This window comes from Halichoeres trimaculatus, unplaced genomic scaffold (assembly GCF_033239565.1).
Source record: "Halichoeres trimaculatus isolate MK-OKI-2021-1 unplaced genomic scaffold, fHalTri1.1 fHalTri1_scaffold_4, whole genome shotgun sequence".
NCBI classification, from domain to species: domain Eukaryota; kingdom Metazoa; phylum Chordata; class Actinopteri; order Labriformes; family Labridae; genus Halichoeres; species Halichoeres trimaculatus.
The window spans coordinates 3,288,333-3,294,717 of NW_027437182.1; positions in this window are offsets into that span (position 1 = coordinate 3,288,333).

Below are 6,385 nucleotides of genomic sequence, written 5' to 3' on the forward strand. Positions count from 1 at the left end.
CTTCACATGATCTGAATTCACTGGAGGGTTTCTGCATTGGAGTGCAGGTCGCCTCAGCTCTCAGCACGTCTCAGTGGATATTTGTCTTCCTTCAGGATGCTTTTGATCCTGCTGTCCACCGCGCTCCCCGTCCGTCTCGCTGCGATCAGCTCTGTGGATGACCTCTACACTCGTGAGGAGTGCTGCGCTGTGATGAGCTGGGTACTTTCATATACCCGAGGGCTCTGCACTCCAGCGAGGGGAGCGGCCTCGTCTTAATGCTCGGCCCTGCAACTCGACACCGCCTTCAGTCCAACACGCTCAGCATTTCTGAGCATTTCCCTCATTATTCAGGGAGAAAAGCACTGATGCTGCATGTGTGTGTTTATTAAAGGGGAGAGTTGTGCTGGTCTGAGCAGTAGAGTCAAACTTCTCCCGGGTTTGTTGAAAGAAGATAATGTCTGCATGATAAAACACACAGAGCCCTGGGCTGCAGACCTTCTCCACGTCAAAGTCAACATGACATTTCACGGCTTGTGACACCAGGGAGAAGATCGCTTAGCCTGGATGTGCTGATAATCTGGAGATATGCTGCCACAAATGCACCTGTCTGATGCAGATTGAATCAAAAACTACATTTTTACGGCTCTGAAGTAAGAAAATTACAACCATATCTACAAAGATTGCAGACTTTTGTAGTTTAATCTTGTCAAACTTCAAACAAATGAAATATAACGGTTTCAGGAAAAAAATGAGCTTCTTTAAAATTTCAAAGTAGCAACACTTTCTAAAACAGCTGCAAAAGTAGCATCAAGTCAACAAGAGACCAGTTTCTGGAGTTTGGAGACTGACATTTTGTCCCATTCCTGCCTCATTTAACAGCTGTTCAACAGTTTGGTATGTACTTTCAGTTGACACTGGACTTTTTGGAGTGATTTTAATCTAATGCAGCGACTTCCACTACAGAGCCACGTCTGTTTTTACTGCAGTGCTGTCTGAAGATCACTTCCATCCACTACTTGTTGATGGGATTACTCAAACAAGCCAATTCAAAAAGCAGACAAAAAAACGACAGGATACCGTTGTTATCCGGGTTGAGTCACCTCTGCAGTCTTCACCATTTAAAAGTGGAAAACAGATTAAACACTTTCTGTTTGTATAGTTTTATATCAAATTTAACCTTTGTTTTTGTTCTTTTTTGGTAAAAATAAATGACATCCAGCTGTAAATAGAATTAATTATTTGCAATTTAATGCTAAAACTGCTGAACTACCGTAAAACCTGGAATATATATAAGCTGCATGATAGATTAAGAGACGGGTAATAAGACGCAGTCGGTTTTTGGAGCTCTCTCAGAGGTAGTTAGCGAACGCTTTTGTCCAAAGCGCTTATGGATATTTTTTTGACCGGATATCTTTGTCCTCAATCAAAAAAAAAAATCTGTCCACACCACAGAAACATCTCTGTCCATACGAAGAGGCCAAACTGAAAACAATCGTCTATAAAGCCTGCAATGCCATGCCTGGCCAATAGGTGGCAGGTTAGCAAAATGTGAAAGCCATAGAGGAAGAATGTTATGAGCAGTCAAAAATGGAAAGTAAATGTGGTAAGGAGGTGGTGAAACAAAAAAAAGCATTACAATTATTTGTAGAGCTGTAATGAGGGCAAAAAGAGCAAAGAACACAGAAATAGGGCGGTAAATGTCGCCCATCGTTCTTGTTGTTGCCAACCGTTGCTACAGTGACTTGTTGCTAGGCACTCTGTTTAACACCGCTACACGGATCCACTCAACTAGATTATTTTTATTTCTAAACTTTTTCATCCGTTTTTTAAAAAAACTCTTTATGTAAATGAATTCCTTTTATTCGTGTCGTTGAGAGGCCCAAATGGACAGAAAAATGTGCATTGAAGAACATATTGATATTCATGCGGTCCAGGCCTAAAGGTCTAAGTGTTCCCTGAACAGATGAGTCTTCAGACATCTCTTAAAGTAGAAAGGGACTCTGTGGATCAAATAGAGTTAGGTAATTTATTCACCATTTAGGAACAACAGAGGAGAAGAGTCTGGCGAGAGATTTGGAGCCACGCTGGGCTGGGAGCACCAGGCGTCTTTCACAAGCAGAGAGTAGTGGGCTAGAAGGAGTGTAGACCTGGATGAGGGACCCCAGGTAGGCAGGAGCCAGGAGAAGAGCTTTGAATTTTATTGGAGCTGCCTCTAGAAGCCAGTGAAGAGAGATTAACAGCAGGGTGACATGTTCTGGTTCGGACTGCTTAAAGACCAGACATGCTGCTGCATTCTGGGTAATCTGCAGGGGTTTAAATGGACAGGTTGTGTCAGGTAGGGTCTGATCCTCGTCAGGTGGGAAAAACAGGAAAAGCTGAGTTCTTATAAAAAGGAAAAGAAAAATGTGTGTAAGTGCAGACGTTCAGTCAGACTCATGCAGGAAGCTTGAGCTGGACTGTGATGTGAAGAAAAAGTTAGACAGAGCATGTGGAAATCATTTAATGGAGGAAAAAAGGTCATGATTGATCTGTCATCCTGAAAACATGCGTCTCAGGAGAAAGGACAGGAAATCAGCTCAGCTTTTAAAGGGTAAAAAAAAAGACTGCTGTCAAACCTTCGTCAGAAAATATTGTGACAGACAAGAACGAGCCTCTCCTCAAGGACGCAATCAGCAGAGAACATCCGCCGTGAGCCCGAGAGGAACATATCATCTACGCTCTCATGTATTAATCCCCCCCCCCGAGTCCCCAGCCGTGGCCTCTCAGGATGCAAATGGGTTTGGATGTACATGGACGTATGGATAGATTCTGCAGGGGTCTGCAATCTCTGGAGCCTCATGTGGCTCTCTGACTTCTTTCCCGTCGCTCCTTGTAGCTTTAAAAATATTATTAAAATAAAGAATTCTTATTTTTATTCCAGAGGGTATTAATGATTAAAGACACTGACACTATATAAAATCCTGCGTTAACATTTAGTTGAACTAAATCTTCATCCCATCTGTCAATAATAATAATAATAACAATAACAATAACAATAATAATATTATTGCTAGGCGCTACCCAAGTAGCTGCCTGTTGCAGCAGCTCTCTCGTCTTTGTCCGTTTCTTGTAATTTTTTTGTCTCTTTTTCGTCATCTTTGTATTTGGAGTGGATCATCACTTTGTATGGTTCATTGTCGGTCACAGACACCAAACTTTTTGTGGCTTCGGCGATATTTTTGACTACTTTTCTCCTGTGATTGTCTGGAGATCCTACATGTAACCATGGCTGCATTGTTTACATGCGAAATTAGCTCTTAGCAGCCTGTAGCATGTCAATGCTAACTAGTGTAGGGCTTGATGATTTCCCTCAAGCTGAGGAGGAGGAGGTGAGGACGACGTGCTGGTTCTCGGATGTGAGCTGGGAGGTGACGACGTGGACCTGTCCTTCCATCCATCGTTGTTGGGAACGTGGGATCTCGCTCCGGGGGATGGATGAGCTAGCCGTGCTAACCCTGCGGCATCATGCTGTTCACGGACGTGGCTGACGGAGCTGACATCGGACGCCGTGACACATCGGAGGAGCTTCGCCTGCTGTGGGCAGACAGGATCCATGAGACAGAGACTGAACAGACTGCTGGGGAGGCTCAGTCCTGGACCCTGTGGAGGTGGAGACTGGCTGGGCTGGAGAGTGGTGGACGAGTGGTGGACGGGATGTCGTCATCTAATTTCTTATGGACATTTTTGCACTTTCTATACTCTTTCTTACTTTTGTTTTCTTAAATGCTGCGGTGACTCCTGAATTTCCCCTCGGGGATAAATAAAGTATTTCCTATTCTTATTCCTATTCCTATAAAGCCTGCCACTGCTCTACTTCACCTCCTACAACATCAACAGCCCACCAACTTTCCATGCACCTGTGGCTAACCTCAAGTTTTACAGCCCTGGGAAGATAACTACATCTACAAAAAGACTAATCTGGAGGAAAATACTGATTTTAATTCTGTGTGGATGGATTCATTTAACTGACATGAGCCAGATTAATAAACATGCTGGATATGTGGATAGATATTATCAAACAACAACAACAACAGATGAGTTGAGTGGTATTATAAATACCTAATAAAATTTAAATATTTTTTCTTTCTTTTTTTTTTTGCAGACTTTATAAATTTATTTTTACTGTTTTTCTTTGGAATTCTTTTAAATTCCCTTTTTTTAATTTTTGCAATTTTTTTCATTAATTTATTTAATCCTTTTTACATTTTTCACAACATTTTGATGTTTTATTTTTTTTCTAAAATATTTGCAAATATACTATCTAATTTTTTTAGAAATTTAAATCTTATGCTAATTTTATATTTTAATTCAGTTTTTTTAGTTTTGCAAGTTTTTGAAATGTCATTTAAAAAAAATTGCAAATATTTTGAAATTTCATTTAAAAATAAAACAACAGATGAGTTTAGTAGTATTGTAAATATGTTATCAAATTTAAGTATTCTTTCGAAAGATTTTAAAATTGATTGTAGATTTTATAAGTTTCACTTTGCAAATTATTTTTAAATTCCCTTTTTTTTGACTTTTGAAAATTTTTGCACTTTTTAATTTAAAACTTTTTAAGTTTTTCACAATGTTTAGATATTTTTTTCTGAAATATTTGCAAAAATGCTGAAATTTAAAAAAAAATAATAATTTAATGCAATTTTTTTAATTTTTATTTTTTTAAGCTTTGCAAGTTTTTGAATAATCTTTTTTTTTATTTTGCAAATATTTTTATATTTAATTTTTTTTAAGTTTATGCTAATTTTTTTTTAATTTTTTCTAAGTTTTGCAAGTTTTTCAAATATCAATGTTTTTTTAATTTTTGCAAATTTATTAAAAATAAAAAAAAAACTAAGACATTACATGTTCAAAACTCTCTTGCTTAGATAATTATTCAATTAATTTTTAGTATGTATATTCGTTTTTACATTTTATAGTTATGAAGATAAAGTCGATTTTGCAGCTCCTAAATGAAATTAATCAAGGCGAGCTGAGGCTAAATGTCTTCACTGAGTGTTAAGGTTGCAGACTCCTGGTTTAGACTGAAGATAACTTAATTAAAAATCCAAAAACATGCCCCAGTGTATCCTCTGTTAAACCCAAAACGGGACCTTAGTTGTAGAAACTGTGGGTCCAAGTGAGCATCAATGAGCTCCAATCAGCTTTCTGGAGCTGACTCCCGTCACTGCTCATTCACAGTCTCCTCAGCATCAAACACTCGTTCATCTTTCAGGAATTTACAGGATAGCATGACAAGACGTCTTCCTGTGCTCGCTGAAATACTCCACTCATGTCATCCTGCTAATTCTCCTCACCGTCTCCACCTCTGATCCCCGGAAAGATTAAACGCCGCTCTGTAACTCATCCTGTGTCCTTGTTATCCACTTCAGATGGCATTAATCAACAAAGGCACATTCATCCTCCATGCGTGGAGTCAGGAAGCCTCCAACACGACGCAGGGGGACAGGAAGTCCTAACCTGTTCTCATCCTTTAGAGTTTAATGGACTCTGCTGCTGCTTGTCTGGATTGCAGGACAGGAAGTTGCTCCATTTTCTGGAGCTCTGTTGGTTCACTGTTATAACTGAACTTATACAGTATCTGAAAACCTAAGGGGCTTCCTAATGAGGGTGCCTTTGAAGCCCAGGCCCTCTCAGATCGAGACAAACACAGGCTGCTCTGATCGTAACAGAAACCTCAGAGGAGCTGTCAGAAGAGCTGATGTTTGAACAGAGCGTGGGGCCTTACTGTGTGTTCATGTAAATGCTTTTTATGACTGAATTCAGTCGGTAGCTTTAATCTGCTTTAACCGCCCTCAGGAATGAGAAATAATCTGGGAAGATTCAACAGGAGAAAACTAAAATTCACATTTTCTTTGGATTAAGCAGCCAGAGCCCTTCGTAAAGGAAAGGAAAGAGGTCCTCTTCCGCTTTCCCATATTTTAACTCTTCCCTCACTAGTCTGTGTTTTCACTGTCATACTGTAGGGGGCGCTAAATTATAGGGATTTTCTAAAACACCAGGGAAAGAGAAGTAGAGGTATTTCTGAGCAATAAATCATGTAAAGAAACTATGGGGTCACCAAAGGGACGGAATAAAAACTTAATAAAAAAACACAAAACCCCCTCTTTAAAAATTTATCCAGTCATCAAACTTGACAAGAGCACTCAACTGAGCTCTAAGAAAGGTGTTTCGTATAGTGCTGAATGTCTGCTAAGTAAGGTAAGTTTATCATTATTTAATGTGCATGTCACCTCGATGTCATAAAGTGACAGTTTCAGTCCTTGCTTGACCGAAGACTCACACTGCAAAAAACTGAAATCTTACCAAGTGTTTTCGTCTACCCCACTGGTAGATTTGTGTGGCTCATATTAAGTAAAAAAAG